This window comes from Stegodyphus dumicola, chromosome 7 (assembly GCF_044657685.1).
Source record: "Stegodyphus dumicola isolate Sdum_Otavi_A_Nest chromosome 7, ASM4465768v1".
Lineage (NCBI taxonomy): Eukaryota > Metazoa > Arthropoda > Arachnida > Araneae > Eresidae > Stegodyphus > Stegodyphus dumicola.
The window spans coordinates 173234229-173261422 of NC_140774.1; the positions used below are offsets into that span (position 1 = coordinate 173234229).

General features: G+C 33.1%; 1 protein-coding gene across 6 annotated transcripts in view; it reads left to right on the forward strand.

Moving 5' to 3' along the window:
- Window positions 1-27194, forward strand: part of LOC118182519 (prominin-1-like) — a 355539-nt gene that overhangs the window by 121195 nt on the left and 207150 nt on the right. For 2 of the 6 annotated variants that reach the window (XM_085821071.1, XM_085821070.1), the window contains exons 4-5: window positions 8403-8536; window positions 24610-24703. The exons of 2 other annotated variants lie outside the window; for them this stretch is intronic. The gene's annotated coding sequence lies outside the window, so the exon portion shown is untranslated. The remainder of the gene's footprint in view (window positions 1-8402; window positions 8537-24609; window positions 24704-27194) is intronic. 2 more of the 6 variants (XM_085821069.1, XM_085821068.1) reach the window with 1 other exon arrangement.

A 27194-nucleotide genomic window follows, 5' to 3' on the forward strand; every position in this document is an offset into this window, starting at 1 on the left:
ACGAGTTTTTTATTCTGTCCTTACGTACAGATATCACGCAAAAACATCGTTAAATTGCATTCGATAGCGGTCAAAATGGATATTTTCGTTGAAATATGCTGCCTGAAACTTTTCGCGATTACCATACTTCCTTTTGACTTCGTACAAGGGAGTAAAAAGTGATCAAAATATTTACGCCGGATTTTTTTTTTTTTTTTTTTTTTTTTTTCAGTGCCAGAAAACAATTTTTGTCGCTTTTCTTGATGGATCAGTTAAAATACGAAGCAAGACAATTCGGTGGTGATTTTGTTTTTAGCCACCTCATATCATTCAGTTATACTTTTCTGTGATGTGCTAGTCTATAACATTCTTTAATTTGTAATTTGTAATTAAATAACATTTGGTATTCCGAAAGCATTTTCACACAGTTTTATAATTTAAAAATGCTAAAAATTCTCTAATAATATTCATATGCAGTTTTATTAACTTGGAATCACAATCTAATAGTCACACAAAAAATTCATCGGACTGGAAATATTTTTCATTTTCATTTTATGCAAAAAATATTTTGAGTTGTCCATGTAAAAATACTCTAAGCCTACAACTGTTTTCTTGAAACCTAATTCTTTAAATTTCTGTTAATAAGATATTCTTCCTGAAAAATTTTGTATGCATAAAATATTTTCATGATAGTCTGTGTATCAGTATTCGTCCCTTTATTTATTAACATTAGAAATTTTTTTGCAGCTGTATATTTAGTTAGTTACAAATTGAAATATTTCTTTCTTCGTTTTGTCTTGGACCCCTGAGTTTTCAGGAAACATTATCCCATATTTTGAAATTAAAATTTTCGGTCAATTTTTGTCATCTGAGAAGTCAACCATTTTATGCCTTATTTATTAGAATGAGTGTAAACCTTTACTAAACACTGTTTAAGGGATCGGAGAGTGTCTTAAAAGATAAATTTGTTTTGCATTTTTTACAAAACTGATTTTTAAAATTTAAACATGCCCAAACATAAATATTTATGCAATTTAAAACACGTTTTAATAAGAATTATATGTCTACTACCAACGGTTTCAAAAATAAAGGGCACGTAACGACATTTTTGAACACTATGTATAATTGGATGGTCAAGCAACATGCATTAATGTTGTAAAGTTCAACTGATTAATTACATACAATAAACATAAAGTGCTATTTGTTGTAAGGATCCTAAGTTTTACTAACGTTTATTTTATTTTAAAACTGTACTATCACTTCTTATTTTCTACTTCTGGCCAGAATTAAATGTTTTAACTTGTTTATGCAAATTGTCTTGCTAACGCCCAAGTATTTAAGTTGTGGCTTTTTGCCAAGAGTTAGAGACAGAGAAGGAGTTTTAGAAAGCAAGCCGTTTGCCACTGCAGTTTTACGAGTTTTCATTTGGTTGCTGGTTGCCTTTAAGGCCAGAGGTTTAGCCCTCTTGATATTTGAAAACGTATTGTAGTTTCAGCAGCTCGGCGTACTACATACGTACCCTTTTAAATAAAGGCCAGTCTTAGTGCTAGGCATTTGTATATTAATTTAAAGTTAGCTTTTAGTTAGAGTTTTAGTTAGTAGTTTTATATTCTTACGTTCAGACCACAAGTGGTTGGTCTCTGTATCCCGAAGTTCGGGAGTACTTGTAAAAGTATAGAAAATAAAGGGTTTCGTATACCCTTCCTGCTTGTGTCATCTGTTACACACAAATCTTGAACATAGTTTGAGTAAGCTCCCTGTTCCTATTCAGGACACATCATGTTTCCAAAGCAAATCAAGAGGAAGACAAGTCTTGACAATATAATGTAATGAATGCTGCATTATTCGTTTACAGTAAGTTAACTTTCAGTCTTTCAGGAAAATTAAGTATGTTTTGTCTGAAAGCATAAGATTTTGAAATTTTAGCTTTATCCTCAAGAAACGTAGTAGCTTGGGGGAGTTTAGTTCGCATGTGTACTAGCTGCTTCTAATATTGTGAGCAGTTTGAAAAGATGGGAATAACTATTGGGTTGTTCGGAAAGTAATTTCATTTTTTCCCAACAGAGGACTTAATTGTATTTTTTCACAGGTAGTTTCACACTTAAGCCGCATAATCATAGTATTTTCACAGCTTATGTAGCCAGGCTTGTTTGTGGAAATGTTCGTTTGATTCTAGGCAGTACTTTTTAGCTGGTGCCCGTTCAAATATGGAAAGTGAAAAGCAGCATTTTCGACATATGTTACTTCTTTACTATCGAAAGGATAAAAATGCTGTTAAAGCATGGAAAAAATTATCCGATGTGTATGGAGATCTATTGACAGATCGCCAGTGCCAAAACTGGTTTGCAAAATTTCGATCTGCCAATTTTGATCTTGAAAATGCACGTTCTGGAAGGATAGTTGAAGCTTATGGAGAGCTGAAGAACACGAGGAACCGATATATCGAGCTTTGACATTAAATTTAGGCGTTTTAAATGACCATCAACGGTCAAATTCGATAAATGTAATCTCTCAGTGATCTCACGAGTTGTTATTTGCCGGCTTGAATAAATTGGTGCCTTTATTGTGTCTTCGTCAGCTTTATTGTGTCAGCTTCATCAACTGGCTTTCCAGAACGTGGTGCATCTTCAAGATCAAAATTGCCGGATGGAATTTTGCAAACCAGTTGTGGCACTGGCGTTCTGTCAATACATCTTCTCCACACACATCGCATAATTTATTTATTGCTTGAACATTGCTTGAGTATTTCATTTTAACCTTTTCGGTAGCAAAAAAGTAAAATATGCCAAAAATTCTGGTTTTTACTTTCCATATTTGAAAGGGCACCAACCAAAAACTACTGCGTAAACTCAATCGAACTTTTTCACAAACAAGCCTGGCTATATAAGCTGTCAAAATATATAATGATTATGCATGCGGCTTAAGTGTGAAGTTGGCTGCGAAAAAACACAATTAAGCTCTCCGTTGGGAAAAAAAAAAAAAAAAAAAAAAAAAAAAAAAAAAAAAAAAAACGAAATTGTTTTCCGAACAAGCCAATATAAAAACATACTTTATCATCAGAGCTATGCATAAGCAATGAATTGCGCAATAGTATTTATACTTACTGAGTTATCTGTGAAAGACAATTACTGGACGTATCCGGGACGTATCTCTATTTTTCCATGTTACGTTCTGAGGATATGTCTCCCTTTTTGTTTGTTTGACTAATAGTTAATTTTCAGCTAAGTAACTTTTATGTTTATCTCCGTTTCACCCATGCTTTTCATGCCAGAATGTAAATGAGACAGCGAGCGTTTATTCGGAATGATGGAGAAAGATGTGCTATTGAAGCGAAGGTTTCGCAAGTAGATTTTAGAGTGTGTTTTGCCTGAGACCACGTTGCTACCGTAACTAGCGATTTGATATTGTGGTGTTGAGTGCTTCTAGCCATAAGGCTTCTCTCGCCGGTGTTCTACAAACCAGAGCCTTCCTGCGCGTTATTTTATCCTGTGAGCCGTTAAGCTAATCTAACTACATTTGATTTTAGTGCAACATTACTTATTTAGGTTAAGCCAGAACTGTTGGTTTATGTAAGCCCAAATGGGACCATTTGTGAAGATCTTTGTGTTTGAATAAAAGGGTCTTATACACCCTTCTTCTAACTTTGATTTGTATTATAAGACTTGAAAATAATTTCTCTATAGTCTTTTTAGATCTCATTAGCGTATGCTTCCCAAGCTTAACTTGACACTATAACGTTCTGTTCTTATTTCTGGTGCACGTTTTATAACTTTTAAACCGGTTATTCCTTCTATTTCCAAAAGTAAACCACGGAAGTCAGGTTCAGGTTCAGGTGGAAGTGTAATGGGATACCCAATGTTTACTATAAGTAATGTAAGTATAGTCCCACTACACTTCGGTTTATTTTTAAAGTTAGCATTTAAAATAGTACATAATAGTATATTGACATTATGATTGATATTGTAAGGATCATGTTAATTTTATTAACAGATAAATTTTAAGTTCCTTTCCTGTCAAATTCTTAACTTCAGCTTACTACTTCCGGCCAGAACGTAGTTTTAGAATCTCTCTGACTACATAATAAGGAAGAGCGGTATTTAACCGCGAGGTTCTACTTGCTGAGTTTGAGAGAATCAGAGTTTCTGATTTGCGCGTCTGCCATTTTGGGCTACTCTCTTTCAAAGCTGTTATTACGCTCGACCGAACTCAGGCCTTTGATAGCTTCTCAGTCGATTAGCGTTAAGGGACCAACTCGGTTAGAATCTTGACATTAGCTATATCGCTTGATCGGCTATATCTCTTAGTTTACATTAGTTTTAGTTTACTTCTTAGCCTCTTAAGTTCAAGCCCAAGTGTTGGCTTTTATTGTATACTCCAAGACGGAGTTTTGTTAAATCTTATCTGAATAATAAAGTTTTATTTACCCTTCCATCTTGTTGTTTCTAGTTGCACGAACTCAAGCAATTATTCGCTACTAGTTCTTAAGATTCATCACGTTGTAGAGTTGCGCGCCTCCAACCTGCACGCAACCAAGAGGTGACTGTTGAAACTGGAAAATAGACAGAGTCTTGCTAAGGGTTTAAGTCCCTTTTTATTCAACTTAAGAAATTACAATTGCGTGCTCTTGACGCTCACAAACTACGCCGACCCGGCGGTAAAATAAAAATAAGAACCTGAAAAGAAATAATAACAAGACTCTAACTACAAGGCTCTCTAAAAGTAACTAACCTCACCGCGTTTTACAATACCGCTGCTAATTCAGCTAACTTTGAATATCACGTTGAAGGATTAACAATTCTCCGAGGCAAGCACACAGGCCGAAACGCGGGGTTCTTCAATTTCTGGCTAACTACCTCCGCGCTCGTGAAGTAAGAACAGCACACCTCGAACTCGTTTCCATTCTATTTAACTCAGAATACTTCCGCTGATAATTTGAATCCTTGCGCGTTCTACTAAAATTTACATACTCTGGCATTGGCAGTTCCAGGGGAAAGTAAGGCTTGACAGGAAAGATAGTTTAAACTTAAAATAAATGTTAGTTAAAATAAATATAAACCCTACAACGTTCAACAGCAATTTAGGCTTTACAAAGTGAGGAACCCTGTAATATCATATCTGTTAGATATAATTATAGTGGTTATAATAGGTATAATAATAGTAGGCCAACAGTTATAATTTATAACAGTTCATAATAGTTCCTAGAGGTAAAGTTATTATATGAATCCGTGCTTTCTTCCTCTTCTTTTCCCTTTTTTGCTATATCATTATTATTGCATGGATTTGTTTTTAAGATAATTGTTTAATTTTAGATGAATTGCAGCTTCAAAAATGAATTTTGACATTAATTACGTTAGTGCTCAAACCATGGAAGTCGCAGGCTTTGAGGCAGTTGACAAGGGATCATGAATATGTATCTAAGATAAGCACGACAATTTAAAATTTTAAATTGTTGCGTGCGTAGGGATTTTTAACCGATTGAATGCACAAGTTCGATAATAGGTTAATAAAATTTATTCTTACCAAAGAAATATGTCAGAATTCTGGAATTTTCCTCAGCGATATTCGTAGAAGTGTTCACAATACCACGCAGTGTAATCAGCAGTTATACTTCAAAATACTAAAAACGTTAAAATACAGCGCAGTGTAAAGCGTATATAAAGAGAAAGCTAGCTCGGATTTCTCAATTCACGCATAAATAACAACTCGGAATAATAGTAACTAAGCAACTAAACTAAAATGCTCTCTCTCCGGCCTTTTATAGATTTCAACCGGTCGCGAGATCTTTCTAGTACTTTCTGCTTTTCGAGATTTCTGGAAAGCAAAAAGAGTGTGGAATTACGGTTACAGCTAACATAGTGGTCAATTACATTTATTCAATTTAAGTACAAATTACCCAGATATCTATTTATTCAATGTTAAATGCACGTGCTCCTATACTCTTACTTTACCTGCATAGCTTTCTCTTAACCTTTTAACTGTCATGCCCGAGATAGTGTTCGAAAATGTCACGCCCGAGTATTACTCGGGGTAATTTTTTTTTTTTTTTGAGTGCATCGTATTGTTATACCCGAATATATATCGGGAGACGTTTATTTCGGCTTCATCTCTTTGTCAAACTCGACTGTATCTCGGGAAAAGTTAATGTGCGCTCAGTTCAATAGATGACAGCACTTTACTGAAGATTTCAAAGGTTAGAGGTTATTTGGTTCAAGCTGCATGGGATCTTTTTGTTGTAAAATTGCGTCCAGTTCTTTGAAACGTTATATAGATGATTTAGATTCTTCAACCGAAGATGAAGGATGTGTGTTTGATGAGCAGTATTCATGATACTTCCATGGTCAGCCTCAAAAATAAAAAATGGAGATATACTCAAGCCGAAGATTGTTTCTAATTACGGTCTAACTATGGCTGGTGTAGATCGCTGTGATCAGGAAATATCCTTTCATCCAACAATCCGAAAACGTCAGATAAAATATTATAAAAAGATACTTTTGCATTTACTAGACAAGGTACTCTGGAACTCATATTTGCTCTATAAAAATGTAGTTGGGAAACGTATTACATTTTTAGAATTTCGAATCCAAGTTGTAGAAGAGCTTTTACATAAATATGATGATGCAGCTTCTGGACAAAAGAATGTTGGCAGACCACCTACAATAGATAACCCTGCCCGTCTTACTGAACGACATTTTATATCCCATTTTCCTCCTATTCTTGCGAAACGTGAGTCTACAAGACAGTGCAAAGTGTGTTGTTCGAAAAAGGATAAAAATGGGGAAAAGATAAGGAAGGAATCACGATTCTGGTGTAGTGATTGTGGAGTTGGTTTGTGCTTGGAAAAGTGTTTCCAGGTGTACCACATAAGACTGAATTACTGAATTACTAATAGGTATTCACTTATATTTATTTATGTTTTAGAAAATAGTTGATTTTTTTCATTTTTAGAAAATAATGCTCCACTAGAAGCGAACTTTACAACTGCCATGTTGAGTGACAGCTGCCTCAAAGAAAATATGCAGTGGCTACAAAACTTTAAAAATTTTACCCATGTACGTCAAAATATCAATTTTTAACTACTTAAGTATATTTTATTTTGTACTAAACATTTGGTTTTTGCAATAAAAAAATTTGACAATTTGTGTACCCAAATCATCAAAATAACTTGACAGTTAAAGGGTTAAAATTTGTCTCGCGCTGCATTGCACGGGGAAATACAACAATTTTAATTATAATTCTGCTAAAATTAGCTGCCTAAATACAAAATTTGTAACATTATTGAGAAATTCAACCTTAAAATACGACTTATTCTTATAGATAAACTTCGAAAGTATTTCTTCAGAGTACTTTCCAAGAAATATTTCGAATTGGTACTCCAATTCGAATACGAATTTTACATTTTCGTAGAGATACCATGGGTCAAAAAGAATTGAAAATGCATGAAAGAAGAAAGGTTTATGCAGCTTTGTGAATATCAGTTACTTCTAAACCTCCAATTTGAAAATAGGGTATTTTAAGATTGAACGTTATTTGAGAAACTGAGTTTTTTAGATTGATAACATTATGTATGCATTTATCTCATTTTATATTTATTACCAAACTTTTATCACACAAAAACCTTCAAGATCTCATCCTTTAGCATTTTCATCTCGAGTCGACCTATTTTGCGAGAGCAATCTTTTATTGAGCCAAGCTGTGAAATGATCGAATCGTCCGTATTTCACCGCCTCGAAAGTGCTGAAAGACTGTCCTCCGAAGAAGAAAATAATCGGATAATAAAACTGCACGGTCACGAACTTTGTCACTGGGAATTAGATAAGAAAGTAAGTAATCTCTGCGCAAACTTGGCCGAGAAGATCCGACTTCGAACGCCCTTTCCCTGTGGGATTTAACTTGCATAAACAAAAACCTCTTCTCTGGTAGGGTTGATGGACAAGTAGTATGTGATTAGGGTTAGTGATGTAAGTCAAAAGGCTTTATTTAGAATTCTGCTTGAGTTTAATCGCGCACCTCAGTCATTTTAAGAGGATTGGGGCGTTACAAACATCTGCCGATACCCAGTTTAAAAAATTTTAAAATAAATAAACAAGTACTTCGAATTATCAGATTATCAATCATTATGATTGTTATAATCATAATGATGGAAGCGGTTATCATTTGAAGTGGGTTCACAGTGAGGTTTATAAATGTCAACATCAGAGAATGCGTTCAAATGTAAATGGAAGTGATGTGTTGCATTTCTAATTTTTCTGTACTTTTGTTTAAAGTATGAAATTTAAATCCTAAACTGATGGCTATGACACAGCGAACTCTCACATGCTATAAAACTGTGACTGAAAAAGTCGTCGTTCATCAATTAATGTATTATTATTAACCTTAATCTACCATGCACCCTCAGAGTGTCTCATAAATCCTCTTTCATACAGGTACCAAGCGAATGTAGCGAATCCCACTGCTGATGCCAATATTTATTTAAAGTGATCAGACGATCGAATAAGGATTTATTGCATTTTCTCTCGTGCGGGCTGTTGCGGTGTAAGGTAGCACGGCTAGCTAGCAGGTAAGGTATAGATTTAAATAAGGCAAGCTTTAATGCAATTCCCTTAGTTATCTCCGGACATTTTAAATTGTGAAACTTCCGTCCTAATTTTGAGGAAGAGGGGCCTAACCTTATTTTGAAATGTTTTGAAAATTTCAAGCAATATATGAAATAACCTTCTGCTTTAAATTCAGGGTGAAAATTCTCATTTATTAAATCCGATGTATCTGAAAATAGAAATTATCGAATTTGAAAATTTATTATCATTAATAAAAATTGTTAGATAATTTTATTAAATCCTATTATGTCATTGGCGAATGGTTGGAGTGACATGGATAAAATCAATTATTTCCGTAATAAATATTGAATCCATTCATTGACTTTGATGTGGACATTTGAATATCAGTTCGTTGGTTTTTGTCAGTTTATTTATTCTGTCGCTTTTGTTCGGCCTATTAATTTTAGTGCCGGGGTTATCCCTCCCATTAATTCAATCTGCAATAAACATTAGCGGCAATATAGAATTTTTTCCGAAAGTAATAAATATGTAAAAATTCATAATCTTTTCCGTTTCGACATTGGTGAGTAATTTCTAAATATATGAGGATAAGACATTCACAAAGATAAGGTTATCTAACAGGCTGGCTGCATGTGCGTTTTCGTGGTTTTTCCCATGTGTAACATGAATATGAGCCAGTTTTTCTTAAAACATTATTCTCTTGGGCAGATAATCCACGCATTTTCGCCATCATCCAAGTAAATTCATTTTCTATAAATCCAATCATCCAAATTCTCCATAAAGACATCCTCCCTTTATGTCTCGCCAGTGGCTAAACGGTTAAGACCGCTAAATTTTTGTAGTTCGTTCTGGTTTGGGTGCCCACCATCGCCGCGGGGTATAGTCCCCAAACACTGGTAGTTCGGTCCGAGGCTCGAATCCCGCGAATGGGCTGGCTGCATGGCTGTTTTCGTGGTTTTTTCCAAGTGTAACGTGTTACTTCAATCCAGGTTCTCTTAGAAAGTCCTCCACGAAGGCATCCCTCCCTCCCGTATACTACCTTAGGACAGAAAATGTTAATAATAATAATAATGATGACCTGGTTTTGGGTACGATCCCAGGTGGAGGGGCTTACTGAATGATTGGTTTTCGTGGTGTATGTTATACACCACGAAGATGATGACCTGGTTTTGGGTACGATCCCAGGTGGAGGGGCTTACTGAATGATTGGTTTTCGTGGTGTATGTTATACACCACGAAGATGATGACCTGGTTTTGGGTACGATCCCAGGTGGAGGGGCTTACTGAATGATTGGTTTTCGTGGATCGTACCCAAAACCAGGTCATCATCATTAGTATAACAAGTATACATCATTAGCATAACAAGTACGAGCCATTTTCTCTCAGAAAGGCCTCCACGAGGGCATCTCTCCTTTCTCCTTCCTTAGGACAGAAAATGTTAATAATAATAATAATAATGATGATGATGACTTGGTTTTGGGTACGATCCCAGGTGGATGGGCTTACTGATTGATTGGTTTTCGTGGATAGTACCCAAAACCAGGTCATCATCATTTGTATAACAAGTATACATCATTAGCATAACAAGTACGAGCCATTTTCCCTCAGAAAGGCCTCCACGAGGGCATCTCTCCTTTCTCCTTCCTTAGGACAGAAAATGTTAATAATAATAATAATAATAATAATGATGACCTGGTTTTGGGTACGATCCCAGGTGGAGGGGCTTACTGAATGATTGGTTTTCGTGGATCGTACCCAAAACCAGGTCATCATCATTAGTATAACAAGTATACATCATTAGCATAACAAGTACGAGCCATTTTCCCTCAGAAAGGCCTCCACGAGGGCATCTCTCCTTTAAGGCAGATATCTCTCTTGGATTTCCTAATTTATTCAGTCACTAATTTAGTGCCTCCTTTTAAGCGGTTATGCGCTTAAAAAGGAGGCACTAAAATTAGTGTGCTTCGGCATAGTGGAATGAATCTATAAAGATAAGTTTAATTAATCACAGTTTAAAAAAAATCACATTTCCTCATGGACTGTTTGTAAGAGAATATACTTAAATTTACATTAAGTACTCGGAACTCATCAAATCCTGTGTGCGGGTTCGTAATAGAATGAATGCACACAGAACCGATGATAACTTGATAAAATTTATTTTTACCAAAAGAAACACTTTACAGGTGTGGAACTTCCCACAAAAGGATTCATACAGCTCTTCCACACAGCGCAATCAGTAGTTACGCTGCAAACTTCTTAACGTTAAACACAATGCAATTCATAGCGCATCTAACAGGCGAAGCTCTTTCGGATATCTCAATTGTCCGAAACTAAGAAACTAATGCTCTTTCCGGTCTTATATAGTTTTCTCCCGGCCGCAGACATATCTCTAGTACCTTCTGGAAATTACTGGAAGGCGCATGAGGGCCGGATACGGTTACAGTTACATAAAGAGATCAATTGCAGTTATTCAATTAAAATATCAGTTACGGTTACACAGGAACCGGACCAAAATGACACCAAATGACGCCAGGTTTGGCGTCGTCAAACATCGTCAAACTTGGTGACAAGAATTAGTTGACAAAAACCATTGCCAACTGGGCGATGTTAACCATTTACCTGAATGAAAATTACTTTAAAATTTCAGATAGCCTGAATGTTAAATAGGCTTGCGCCTGTAATCTTATTTTTCCAGTCGCCAAACACGATGACAAGAATTAGTCGCCAAAAGCATTGTCAGAGTGGCGATTTCTCGCCAATTTAACCAGATAGCCATTTACCTGAATGTTAAGTAGGCTTATACCTGTAAGCTTATTTTTTCCGTCAGAGCTTCGTCTCTTTCAATCATTTCATTTACATTATACAACAAATATTGCAGTTTCACATATAACTTCACTAACGTTATTTACCATATGTACAAAATCTGTAACACTATATATCTAGCCCATAGGTTTCTAACCTTTTCTTCCCTACCGCCCCCTTTTCAAAATATATTTACAATGTGTCTATCAGAAGAAAATCTCTCGCCAGTTAGTCTGCAGCTGTCTGTTGCCACAGAAACGAGCCTTGACCCATTTTCCGTCTTGAAGATTTGCTTTTCAGTTTGCCATTTTGGCGCATTTAAAGTTGAATTGGCAACCCTTGGTTCGTCCCTATTTGAAATATACTAGCCCTGTTGCTATAGCGACCTCCACTCACACTGTGGCGGGAGCTGTTGTTCTCGTAGACAGACAATACTCACCACCTCCTTTTTAGACCAAAAATATGTACCGACTTCTGTTTTTTAAATCAATAATATAACTCAGAGTTTTCCAATATTTTTGGGTAATAGCCGACTCTTTCAAACAGTGATTCGATGGCGCCCCTCTTGAAAAGTAAGAACGGAAATTTACTGTATTTTAAAGGATATTAATATATTGGTGCATTGCTCATCATTTGATCCACGAATGTATATTATGAAAAAAAAATAATATCATTAATAAGAGGACTGCACTTGGTAAAATGACACTAAATTTTCGATATTTGATGCTATATTTGTCATCAGCAATCTTAAATCGCCGAGTTCCAGTCTTACTATTGACTTGTGCAAACGCTTTGCCAATTTTGTGTATCGAATATCTTTTATCATATAAGTGTAGATTTCGATTAATTTCGCTTTCTATCGAATCTGTGATTCAGGCAAAGGTGTTACATTTTTCACTTTTTCATATTAATTTTCTAGTTCAGAGATCGATGAACTATCACTTATCGCATATTTTTATGCAATGCGTGTGTTAAATGTAACATCATTTTAACATGTTACGCTTTTCAGGTTTTGATGAAAGTATAGAAAATATTTTTTGTTTCAAAATTCGTGTAACTGTGCTATTGAAATAATTTCGTCTAATGTTCTACTAGGTTATGTTTAACTTGTAATGTAATAACACTTTAACAGAAATATGTTAGAAGAATACAGTAAAATTTTGTAAATACGCTATAGGGTTTTATTTAATTTATTGAACAGTTAATTTTATTTTGAAGCAACCTTTCCTGTCGCTCTTGCTTAACCCACGCTTCTTGCCAGAATGTAAGTGATCTAGCGCGCGTGTATTCAAATGAGGTAGAAAGAAGTTAGTATTTAAGAGAAAGTTTTGGAAGGTAAATTCAGAGCGTGTTCAGCCTGCCTGAAGGCCACGTTGCTGTCTTTGATTTACTATCGATTAGACTGCTGTGACGTTGAGCATTTCTTTCCATTACTGACTCATTTAAGCCAAATTTCGAGTCAGAGCCAGCCTGCGCGTTAAGTAACCTGTGGAGACGTTACACTAAACTTAACTCCATTTAGCTTTAAGTTAATCGTTACTTTTTTGAGTTAAGCCAAAAAGTGTTGGCTTTTTTTAACCACGAATCTGTGCAATCGGTGAGCTTTAAATGAGTTAATTAAAGGGTTCTTTGCACCCTTATTCTGACATTGTGTTACCTTAAGTTTTAGGGATAATTCCTTAGATAGTCTTCTAATGTCTAGTTAGTTTATGCCACCAAAGTAAACGACACGTCATAATGTACTCGAGTGATGAATATGCTAAATTAAAATCATATGCTTTCTAAACTGATATCAACATTCAGCGGATTGCAATTTTGAGAAAAACAATTCAAAATACAAAATCCTACTACAGCCTGAAGTTAGAAATTAAATTTGCAATCGTTTTGATAACTGCGGAAACAAACTTTCAATCTTAATTAAATAAAATATGCTTAAATACATTCCTCGCCTCAAGCGCATTAGTAAAGATAATTATTCTCATCATGAATTTCTGTTGTATTCCACCCGTAAAAGAATTTTCAGAACATTATTAACTAATAGACTAACATAATAACGTAAACTCTTAGCTCACAAATTTTAAAAATATATAAAACTCTAGCTGTTTTGCTAAAAGAATTTTGCCTATGCTATTCTAGTTGAACTGAGTCAAAGAAAGACTGAGATGATAATTTTAATTAATAGACTAATATACTAGATTAATTAATAGACTAATATAATAACATTAACTCTTAGCTCACAAAGTCTAAAAATATATCAAAATCTAGCTTTTTGTAAAAGAAGTTTGCCGACGCTATTGTTGTTGAACTGAGACTTAGTCAAAGAAAGACTGAGATGATAATTTTAATTAATAGACTTATATAATAGATTAGTTAATAGAATAATATAATAACATTAACTCTTAGCTCAGAAAGTCTAAAAATATATCAAAATCTAGCTTTTTATAAAAGAAGTTTGCCGACGCTATTGCTGTTGAACTGAGACTTATTCAAAGAAAGACTGAGATGATAATTTTAATTAATAGACTAATATACTAGATTAATTAATAGACTAATATAATAACATTAACTCATAGCTCACAAAGTCTAAAAATATATCAAAATCTAGCTTTTTGTAAAAGAAGTTTGCCGACGCTATTGTTGTTGAACTGAGACTTAGTCAAAGAAAGACTGAGATGATAATTTTAATTAATAGACTTATATAATAGATTAGTTAATAGAATAATATAATAACATTAACTCTTAGCTCAGAAAGTCTAAAAATATATCAAAATCTAGCTTTTTATAAAAGAAGTTTGCCGACGCTATTGCTGTTGAATTGAGACTTATTCAAAGAAAGACTGAGATGATAATTTTAATTAATAGATTAATATAATAGATTAATTAATAGACTAATATAATAACATTAACTCTTAGCTGACAAAGTCTAAAAATATATCAAAATCTAGCTTTTTATAAAAGAAGTTTGCTGACGCTGTTCTTGTTAAACTGAGACTTTGTCAAAGAAAGATTGAGGTGGTAATTTCTCCCGTAAAGTTTTTCAGACATGTTCCTTTTGTAAAAGTTAATGCACTTAATGTTCAGACTAGAAGCCTTTCGAAAAGTATCATATTCCTTTGCCGAAAATATTTTTAGTTTCTTTCTTTATCCCTAAGATATATTCTGAGAACTCGCAAGCAGATGTGCGTAAAGTCATTTCTTCAGTATTTACCTCATACTTTTTGCTAGGTTCAGTGTATGAACATCATCATGAAATTCATCATATTTCATCATGAAAAATAAATAATAGTTTTCAGAGTTATTTTCATTGAACAGACTATATTTTTATGCTGTAAAAATGTGTTTTAATCATAACGGTTATGTGTTTTAATCATAACGAAATTTCAAATTTCATGTTTTCGTGTCTTTTTTTTTCTAGCCGTAAAATAATTCGATAAATGTAAAGAAACTATTTAAAATTGATGTTTTTCTTTTGCTTCTAAACTGAAACAAAAGGAATAACAATTAGCCAACTATTGCATTTAATCGTCCGATTTTTGGATTCCTTACATATTGTTCATGTGATAACATCACTTTTTCCAATGAAAATGGATGTAGTTTCCAATGAAAATGGCAATGTCATCGTCATCCAACAAGATTATAATAATTATAAATTAATTAGCTTCGTAGCTAGTTGACTAAAAATAATCCAGCAAGCAAGAGATAAATACGAGCCAGGTTTCATCAAAAAGATATGACTCATCAGCTGCCGAGCAGTCACTGGTAGTTCAGTCAGGGACAAAGGCAGGCTCCACGAGCGTTTTCGTAGTTTTCCCCATGTGTAACATGTACACGAGCTTGTTTCCCTTAGAAAATCCTCCACGAAGGCATCCCTCCCTTTAGGCAGATAACCATCAAGTGCTTTGAAATAAAAAAATAAACCAAAATCCACCGGAAATACTTCCATAAAGGTATCCCTCACCTTAGGCGTATAACTTTCGTTTGTTCTGATTTAAGCAATTAACTAACGAACTATCTGCGGAGATGAAGTCCGCAGGTCTTGCACCTTTCTTCCTCTTTCACACCTTATTTGAGGTCCACCAGCGGCCGAGCGGTAATGTCGCTGAACACTGGTAGTTCGGTCCGAGGTTCGAATCCCGCGAACGGGCTGGCTGCATGGGCGTTTTCGTGGTTTTCCCCATGCGTAACGTGTATACGAGCCAGTTTCCCTTAGAAATTCCTCCACGGAGGCATCCCTACCCTTAGGCAGATAGCCCTAGTGTGGTTTGCCATAATTAAATATACACACCATATTTAAAAGGAGTTTCTCATCGACGTAATCTAAGTCCGCTAAGGCATGCCAATGACCAAGTCGAACACTAGTTGAATTACTTGAATTAAATGGGATGGCTGATTGCGGTTTCATGGTTTTCTCCGAATGTAATATGAATGCGAAGCAGGTCCCTTATAAAGTGCTCCTCGAAGGCATCCCTTCCTGTATGCTTACTACTGTTGAGTATTTACTTTAATGAATTAAAAAAGCAATCGACTTGCTGCTCATAAATATTAAAGTAAAGAGCCCACTGCTGAGATTCAAGCTCCTTTCTGTGGATATGAGTGTAACCATACTGACCATCATATTAATTAGGCAGCTTTACTTTTTAATAAGAAAATGACTTTTATTTGCTGACGCTGAAACAAAAACTAAGAAAAAATTTGCTTTGTTGCAAAATGTGAAATAACGTTATCAATTTGCCATTCTATAGAAGCATAATCTTTGTTTCTTAGTTAAAATTTAAACAGAAATTTTGAAAAAGAAAAAAAAAAAAAAAAAATCTGACAGCTTTCAGATTTTATATTACGCACAGAAAAACTTTTTTTTTTTAACATTTCGTGTGTTACTTTTATTTGTTAAATATCATATTCTTCGCAATTTAACTACATAAAATTCAATTCAACAGCAATATCACAAAATATTTAAAAACAACGTATCTTTAGAATTTCTCAGACAGTCTCCCACGCTGGAGATAAAAATGCTTTTTTCTGTACAGTCTTGCCATTTCTCGTTTTGAAATCGTTTTGTTAATCAAAAATTCGTTAAAATTTTACAAAATATGAAATAGATAATAAAACAAATTCGAAAATCAATATTCGGGCTTCCGGGGTACCATGTTCGGTTGGAGGATTACATTATTCAAAATTGGATGGCTGTAGATATCGTTGTGTTTTCACAATGCGAGAAACATACATACATTCATGCAGATTCTTCATTATTTAATTTCTTTAAATATAACACAAGGCGATACTATTTGGTGGCAACAATTGGAAAAGTGATTCGAACTTTCATAGTGATTCAATTCAAAATGCCGTTTCGAGACTAACAAATAAGATAAGGAAATGTTTAATTAGCCCAGGGCTAATTAAACATTTGCTTATGTATAACATACATATTCCATGATAAAAAGTTTCAAAGCATCTAGTTATACCTAATTTTTTATATAATTTTGCAAACGAATGGCATAATTTTTAATTAATAACTAAAGACTACCGGAGAAGTCACACAACAAGAATCAACGTTATATTTATTAATTTTCCAGGACTACTTTCCATGGTTTATCTACCGAACCATCTTCCTCAGCTGCCAACGTGCAAATAATTAAACCTAAATTAATAACTAAAGATTAACGTTAAACCTAAATTAATAACTAAAGACTTGTAGCTATCAAAAATAACTGTGCCACATCTACATACCTTGTTTAGAATTAAAACTAAAATCTGAAAAAGCAGATTGTGATTTTGTAATCTTCTTTAGTTTTTAATCTTTCGAGTGTGAAAAGCTTCACGACTTCCTTTAATATTTTTTATTCGCTCATTACTCCGTGAAATACTAATCTACCTGCCAGTTCTTTAAAGTCATTACAACATTATCTAAATATGTCTTAGTTTATTTATCTATAATCATCTGCGTGACCTTTCTGTTTTAATTAATATACCAATAAAAGAAGTAATAAACATAACCTTGTAAACTTAGTAATGAAAAATCCGTGCATCTAAACTACAACCTTGACTTGCGAGATAAGTTTCCGACCTATTTTGAGATACGTTACCTTCGTTCATAGCCGCAATGCTTCTTGTTACATTTATATTTAGATTCCTCGACCTAAGACGACGAAACTAATTTTTTCTTTACTCCCCCCCCCCATCAACATCTTCGTGACGCAAATTCGAGGTACACCATGCGAGACTTCCAACAAATTGAGGAAGAACGAAATACATTGTTAAGTGCTTTTTAACATTATTTTCAACGTGTTCACGACATGGTTCTTAATTTTGATATGCTTAGTTTGACTTATTAAAACAATGTAAAGTAAAAAAGAAGTGTGTAGGTAATCAGTGTAATGTAAAAAATAAATGTGCTGATATTCGAGGTAATTTTAATCCGAGTAAGCTATAAAGGCAAAGTTGCTCGCTTTGTTGCTTATTCTGACAATAAAATAAGGTAAGAAACAAATGTTATAAAAGCCGTTTTTTAAAACTCATAAAATAATTAATGAACTGAAAGGAGAAAAATAATTTATCACATAGTTTCATGAGAATAATAAACTAAATAATTCCCTTCACAAAATTCATGTACAGTTTTATACCAAGAATAATAAAATCGTGGAGCGCCTTTCATAAATTTTTTAAGAAAATTTTTTAAAACAAATTTGTTAAGGTTTATGCTTTTCGCAATGCGATTTGATTAATATATTCCGTTACTTAGGCGCCCATGCTTAATTATTCGTTATATAAAACTGTAGGTGAATATTATAAAGATAGTTATTTAATCTCTTTTTGCCGTGAAGCTATATGATCAATTACTGTTAGACTACAGGGACAGTTTGCCCAGAAGGGGGCTATTAATCTCGTTTTGGCATTTTGCGTCGATTCACTATAAACAGAGAATCACTTTTTAAATTGTTGCCACCAAATATTAGATCCCTGTGTTATATTTAAAGAAATTAAACAATGGAGAATCTGCATAAATGCATGTATGTTTCTCGCATTGTGATAAAACAACAGTACCTAGAGTCATCGAATTCTGAATAACATACGTCTCTACCCGAATATGGTCATCTGGAAACCCAAATTTGGAATTTGAGATTCGTTTTATTATCTATTTAATATTTTGTAAAACTTGAACGAATTTTTGATTAACAAACTGAAGAACTGTACAGAAAAATTCATTTTTATCTCCAGCGCCCGAGACCAACACCTTCTTAAACAAGTCCCTGTTTAAGAGGGTGTTGCCGAGACTATGTATCGGACATTATAAAGATATGCTGTTTTTAAATATTTTGTGATATTTCTGTTGAACTGAATTTTATGTGGTTTAAGTGTGAAGAACATGATATTTAAAAAATAAAGGTACTGCACGAAACATTTAAAAACCACGCTTTTGAGCGCAATATAAAATTTGATAACTTGTAGTTTTTTTCCTTAATTTTATATTTTTTTTTTCAGAATTTTAGTCTTAATGACATTGTTAATTAAATTATTCAGTTGAAAAGTGTTTTTCAGCAATGAAAAATAACTTTTTCTTCCAATAATTTGGTTTTGTCAGGTAGTCGAAAAAATCGAGCGATTTTTGGAAAATTCGGCAGAAAATCAAAAATTACGTTAAAAATTCACATAAATTTCACTTAAAATATTTTTCTAGCTCAAATCCATAGTACAAATAGAAAAATTTTGAGAGTTTTAGTTTGTTGGTTAAACAAAAATATGTGCGAAAAATCGTTTCAGTATTAAATTTTAAGAAATCTGAATCAAATTAAAAAAAGCTTATCACTGCACTACGTTGTATTGTGATCCACAGGAAGTATATGTGCAAAATTTGAGCTGATTAAGTTATTGAGAAATAGTTTAAAAAATCGATGACAAAGTTTGGACCGTATCGGCAAATATCATATCCGAGTTAAAAAGATAATAATAAGAGAAAAAAAGAAAAAGAAAAAAAAAAAAAGAAAAATTTATAAAAACGCAGCTAGTTTTAATAATTGTAAAAAGACGTCTAATTAATATCTTTACTCTATCTTTAATATATCTTCATTATTGTTTTAAAAGAGAGTGAAGAGTTTGCTTTGTAAAGTTTAAAAAAAATCAAATCTTTATAACGGAAACGTTTTCGGATATTAGAATTTTAAAGTCTCATAAAAAAGAATATAATATTGCTTTAATGTATTTAATTTTGCATAAGAATAAAGAAAATTACAATTTCATATTTATATTAGTGCTTTAATAAGTATAGTAGTTTTATGAATAAAATGATTATTGCTGTAGTTGCCTTTTAATATTATGCAATCTCGGAGTTTGAAAACTGAATCGTCTTAGTCATTTAAATTTTTTATTCTATGCAACTATATACAATATGAATAATCTTTAAGGTATACTCTAAGATGTATAATCTTCAAACTATACTCTAAGATACTTTCAAATAAACAATTTTATATGGCAAAATAATATGCCTGTTGCATTCAAATTCTATCAACAGCTTTCGCTGCTGTCAAAAGGCGTTCTACCGAAGCAAAAAATCTGATGTGTAGACCACATGACTTCCTTGTACGGGATATTATATTATACGCATTTGTTTCTTGCATTTCTTTTAAACTTATTGGATTTAATTAAATCTACTTCGCCGACAGCGCATAAACCACAATAGAATAAAGGCATTCTTTAAAATTCACTCTATTTGTTTAACATAGCGACACTCTGGCGCTAGGTTCACTTAACAGTATTATATTTCATTCATATTATAACTCAGAATGCACAAAATGTATATCATTTAAAGAATTATTTAATCGTTGCCACATGTTCTTTTCAAATACTATAATAAAGGTAGAACGATGTAAAAAAGAAATTAAGCAAACAAAACAAAAAAGAAACATTTTTTCACAGACCATTGAGTATTTCTCCTTCAAATAATTCAGTTTTCACTTCGCGACAAGACAAAAATACATCAGAGTTCAAAATATCTCTATTAAAAATTACTAATTATTAAAAATTAAGTAAATCTTAAACACTTATTTCCTCGAAAAATTTCCAGAAAGGATTAAGCATGATTTAATTCGCAATAATAAATGAAGGCTTTATTTTTGTTGTTGCGAAGCTTAGTCTCTCTACATTGGCAACAAATCTACAATTCTGCTGTTTCAAATGCAAACAAATATGTTCGCCATGTTATTTAAAACTTAACCGCACTTAAACAGCTTTTAAATTGTTGATAATTGTGCAAATATTGCTTCCAGAATTACGAAAGGCATAAAAACTTTAACCGGAAGATAAGAATAACATAATTCAATCATTTTTAAAGCAAAAAATGTACAATTTACAAACATATAAGAGTAAAGAAACTGAGATCACTGTGCCGGGTAACAGAGTGGATATATATATAAATATAGTATTTATATACGTTTGGTGCTGCCGATTGCAACCAAAATACGAGGTGCACATCTACATGTTATAGCAGTCCTATATACAAAATTTCAACTTTCTGAGGCTACTCGGTTTTGAGTTATGCGAGATACGTACGTACGCACGCACGTACGTACATACGTTCGTACAGACGCCACGAAAAATTCTCTTCAGAATTCATTTTAAAGCAGTTTTATAATTTTTTTTGGAGGAAACGAGTCTTTTATTCTGTCCTTACGTATAGATATCACGCAAATACATCGTTAAATTGCATTCGATAGCGATCAAAATGGATATTTTCGTTTAAATATGCTGCCTGAAAATTTTCGCGATTACAATACTTCCTTTTTACTTCGTACAAGGAAGTAAAAAGGTTACCATAACATTTGGCGCCCTTCTAGGCGACATGAATTTCAGATATTCCAAATATGAGCGGATTTCTGCACATTAAAATTTTTAATTAAATTATAAAATGTATCAAAACCTTATCAATTTGCAATGCATTTTTAGTCCAAAGAACGTTAGCCCAGAAGAGCTATTAATTTCGTTTTGGCATTTTGCGTTAAAAACTTTTAATGTCGGTTCACTTTCCAAACTGTTGCCACCAAATAGTCCTGTATTATATTTAAAGAAATTAAATAATGAAGAATCTGCATAAATGTATGTATGTTTTTCGCATTGTGATAAAACAACGGTACCTAGAGCCATCAAACTTTGAATAACGTACGTTTCCATTCGAATATTGGCATATGGAAGCCCAAATTTGGAATGTGGAATTTGTTTTATTATCTGTTTTATATTTTGTAAAACGTTAACGAATTTTTGACTAACAAACGCAACGATTTCAAAGCGAGCAATGGCAACAAGTGAATTTAACAGTCTTCTTTGATGATATAAGAAATTTATCAGTTAATATTCTTTCATATGATTAAAGCTTAAATTTTAGAACATCCTGTTGTCAGTCAGTTTTTATCAGTAAAATACGATGTGGTCCACGCATGCGCTATTTTGACGCTTTATGATATGTTTTTCCACTTTTTTTTTTCCTGTTTGCTTCGCTGAATTTATTTGGTTCATATGTTTCTTTAAAAAAATTCTCCTTGAAATGGCAATGTCTATTCAAGAATGCTATTTTTATTAAACAAAATATAGGAAAAAATATAGGTTGATGGCTGAAACTTTTTTCCCTTTGACATTGCAATCATAGGTATATATACTTTTTATTCTTTTTTGTTACTAATGAGTTAATTCAAGTCGCATAACTAATTTTGGTTTATAGCGTGACCATGCATCCATTAACTTTGAATTAATTTGTTCTTTTATTTTCTTCTCTCTCGCCACCCAGATGAGAATGTATTAGTTATATTGATAAGAATATATTAGTTGACACCAGTTAGTGTCTCAGACTGCCGTACCAAAGGGCCGAAGTTCGAATCCTGGAGAAGACATGGATGTAAATTGTCTGTCCCTTCATAGGAGGCGACGACCGCCCACTTATTAGGTGCCCCCATAATAAAATGACTACCGCTTCCGGCCTTAGTCGTGACCAACGCATATAAACGGCTAGGGCCCGCCACTGGGAGCGGGGGGACTTCTTCTGTCCCTAAATTGTTTCATTCCATTAAGGAATTCTTATAATTTAAGAAGATGTAGCATAACTTAATTACTAATAATACAGGTTACTCCAAAGTTATCCATTCAGGAAAATAGGTTTACAAACCTTTAATTAACATATAATTGCTGGTTGTTATTAAGTTTGTTACATGCTTCATAATACCAGAGGTTTAGTTTGTAACTACTTTTAATTTTGCAACTGGCAGCGATCTGGTTAGAAATAAATGTTTAATTATTATTCCATTGACCTGTTTTTAATGAATCTGAGTTAAACTCTGTAACTCGATTGAAATAGTTGAAATCCAATAGTCCAATTAGCTAGGCATAATACAGAAATGTTATTGCTAAGCTTTGCAAATTCGAAATGAATAGTTCAATAATATATATAGAGTTCAAGTCATTTTATCATTTTTTTTGAATAAATACAGAATTAATATTGCACTCTAAGTTATTTATCCCAGAAGAGCTATTAGTCTTGAAACGTCATTTTGCGTCGAATCACTATAAACGGCAGTGTCACTTTTCAAATTGTTGCCACCAAATTATTATTGCCCTGTTTTGTATTTAAAGAAACTAAATAATGAAGAAGCTGCATGAATGTATGTACGTTTCTCGCATTGTGAAAAAAAAATCTGATGTGTACACCACATGACTTCCTTGTACGGAATATTAAATTATACGCATTTTTCTTGCATTTCGTTTAAAACTTATTAGATTGAATTAAACTTACTTCGCCGACAGCGCATAAACCACAATAGAATAAATGCATTCTTTAAAATTCACTTTGTTTACCATAGCGACACTCTGGCGCTAGGTTTACTTAACAGTATTATATTTCGTTCATATTATAACTCAGAATGCACAAAATTTATATCATTTAAAGAATTATCTAATCGTTGCCACATGTTCTATTCAAATACTATAATAAAGCTAGAACGATGTATAAAAGAAATTAAGCAAACAAAACAAAAAAAGAAACAGTTTTTCACAGACGATTGAGTATTTCTCATTCAATTAATTCAGTTTTCACTTCGCGGCAAGGCAAAAATACATAAAAACTCAAAATATCTGTATTAAAAATTACGAAGTAAATCTTAAACGCTTATTTCCTCGAAAAAATTCCAGAAAGGATTAAGCATGATTTAAATAATAAATGAAGGCGTTATCTTTGTTGTTGCGAAGCTAAGTTTCTCTAGATTGGCAACAAATCCGCTACTCAGCTGTTTCAAATGTAAACAAGAGCAATGGCCGCCATCAAATTAGGCTTAGCGGCGCTTAAACAATTTTAAAATTGTTGATAATTCTAAAAATATTGCATACAGATTTACTAAAGGCATAAAACCCTTAACCGGAAGTTAAAAACCACATAATTCAATCATTTTTAAAACAAAAAATGTACAATTTACAAACATATAAGAGTAAAGAAACTGAGATCACAGAGCAGGGTAACAGAGTGGATATAGATATAAATATATTTATATGCGTTTGGTGCTGCCGATTGCAACCAAACTACGAGGTGCACATCTACATATTATAGCAGTCCCATAGACAAAATTTCAACGTTCTGAGGCTACTCGTTTTTGAGTTATGTGAGATACGTACGTACGTACGTACGTTCGTACAGACGCCACGAAAAATTCTCTTCAGAATTCATTTTAAAGCAATTTTTTAGTTTTTTTGGAGGAAAAGAGTCTTTTATTCTGTCCTTACGTACAGATATCCATGTAAAAACATCGTTAAATTGCATTCGAAAGCGGTCAAAGTGGATATTTTCGTTGAAATGTGCTGCCTGAAACTTTTCGCGATTACAATACTTCCTTTTTACTTCGTACAAGGAAGTAAAAAGGTACCTACAATCATCTAATTTTGAATAGCGTAGTCCTCTACCCGAACATGTGCAACTGGAAGCCCGAATTTCGGATTTTATAAAAGTTTAACGCATTTTTGTTTAAAAACTCAACGATTTCAAAACGAGCAGTGGCAACACTCTAGAAAATAAAAAAAATAAAAAATTATCTCCAGCGCAGGAGACTGTCTAACGGAAATTCTAAAGATGTACTGTTTTTAAATATTTTTAGCCCAATCTGGCATTAGCCCAAATGCTCTCGAATGTGTCTGCAGACGCCTGTTTCAAAGTAATATAAAATCCAAAAGTTTTCAGATTTTTATTTAATTTTGTGATTTTTCTCCTTTTAGATCTCACTTTTTAAAAACTTTTATTCATCTTTTATAGGAATTTGCATTGCGGAAATAGCGAAGCCATAAAAGCTCAAAAACCAAAGCAAGAGAGCGAAAGAAACATATAAAAAGGAAAGAAAGAAATCATTGTATGTTAATTTTTTTTAAATACGCTTTCCTTCTTTGAATTAATCAAATACGTTCATATTGTATAAGAATTTAGCTAATGGCACATTATTAACAGTTTTATTGAATGTTTTTAAGTGTAAAATAATTGAAATTTAGAGCTTGTAAGGTATATTTTAATTTTATAATAGTTATTTTAATTTAGATAACCTTTCCTTTCAATTCTGGTTTTTCGAGCTTACATCTCTCTACCAGAATAAGTTTTTAAAACCGCGTTGAGTGCAAATGCGTTAGAAGAAGTATTAAAGAAAGGTTCAGTTTACTTCTAGAGAAACAGAGCTAGGAATTCTGAGTACCGCGCGTTTGCCTTCCGCGTAAGTATCTTTAAAAGTGGTTATGCTCGGCCGTATATTACGTACCTTTTGATATTCGTCGGCTAGTTTAAATTAAGGGTCAACTAAGTTAGATTTGTGTTAGCTTCGGCTAAGTCTCTTTTAGCTAGTCCTAAGTTAGCTCTTATTTCTTATTTTTAAGTCCAAGTGGAGGCTCTATTGTAAACCTAAGAAAGGGCCAACTGTTAAGTGAAAGAAAGGGTATTTAACCCTTCTTGAGTCTACGTCTTAGTTGCTTGAACTCAGCGATAAGTCACTAACAAAGGTTCAAAAGGTTCCTTAATGTTCATTTTAGTACAGAAACAGTGAGGAACTGTACAAACTGCTATTGATGTTATAAGAAAATTTTAAATATTTCAAAGGACTCTAACACGTCTCGTTTTCATATGCTTGAACAAAACGCAGACGATTACATTTTTGGGGATTTTACCGTTATTACTTCCTTGTACGAAGTAAAGGAAGTATTGTAATCACGAAAAATTCCGGGTAAAATATTTCAACGAAAATATCCATTTTGACCGCTATCGAATGCAGTTTAATAATGTTTTTCTGTTACATCTGTACGTAAGGATAAAATAAAGGACTCTTTTTCTCCAAACGAATTATAAAACATTTAAAATGGATTCAGAAGAGAGTTTTTCGTGGCGTTTGTATGTACGTACGCACGTATGTATGTATCTCGCATAATTCAAAAACGAATAGCCTCAGAACATTGAAATTTTGTATGTGGGACTGCTATAATATGTAATTGTGCGCTTCACATTCTGGCTGCAATCGGCCGCACCAAAAGTATATAAATAAATGTATGTAAAGGTGAAACACCAAAATCTGGAGAATGTCGACTTTCACCGGTGAATGTCAACACTCACATAGTCTCTTGGTGTATGTCCGAAATATTTTCCAAATACTCTTATTTCTGACTTACACCGGTCAATGTCGACATTCGCCGTGTACTAATGGTGAATGTTGAACATATAACAATATTATATTTTCTTCTCCGTAATTCAGTCGCGAATAAACTCACATGAGACTTGAAATAAGAACATAAGAACACGAGAACCTAAAACACACAATACATTAAAAATGAGAAAGGAAAATAATAGAAGTTAAAAACTTACTTAATTATACAGTACGTTCTAAATGAGAAAATAAAATAACAGTAATAAAAAACTTACTAAATTACGTGATTCAAATCTTATTTATTGCAACAACTTAAACTATTATGGCACTTTATTACCTCTCTTTTCGACTTTCATCAGAGCATATCTGTGATTGTCGACATACACCGGTGAGGGTCCGAATATATACAAAAATGTAGTGAAATATTCGGTCTTTCACCGACGTATTTGGTGAATGTTGATATTCTCCGCTGAAAGTTGACATTCTCCAATTTCGGTCTTTCACGGTAACATATATATATATAAATATTTTTTTATTATTTACTAAAGAAATATTGATTATATTATCTCCTAATATATATATATATATATATAGAGAGAGAGAGAGAGAGAGATCCACACTGTTACTCGGCTCAGTGAGCTCAGTTTCTTTATTCTTATATGTTTGTAAATTGTGCATTTTTTGTTTAAAAATTATTGAATTATGTTGTTCTTATCTTCTGATTAAGGTTTTTATGCCTTTAGTTAACGTGCATGTTTTAGTTGTAGAATTATCAACAATTTAAAAGTTGTTTAAATGCGGCTAAGCCTAATGTTTTTGCCATAGCAACCATATTTGTTTACATTTGAAACTTAGCAGAATTGTGGATTTGTTACCAATCTAGAGAAACTAAGTTTCCCAACAACAAAGTAACGTCTTCTTTTATTATTTCGAATTAAATTATGCTTAATCTACTCTGGAATTATCATTTAAGTTATTAAATTATCCCATATTAACGTCCACAACAAATTCAGTTTCTATGCCTTCAGTATCTTTTTGCCGAGTGAGACCAAAAGTAAACTTTCAGTTTTGTGCACCGAAAACTCTGCCTTCTTGCCCGCTGGCCGAATTGCTTGTTTTTGCATAGAAATTGCAATCTTAATTGTAAAAAAAAAAAAAAAAAAAAAAAAAAAAAAATTATTGTTTTAATTGTAATTGTTTAGCTGTATTTGGTATTTTACGT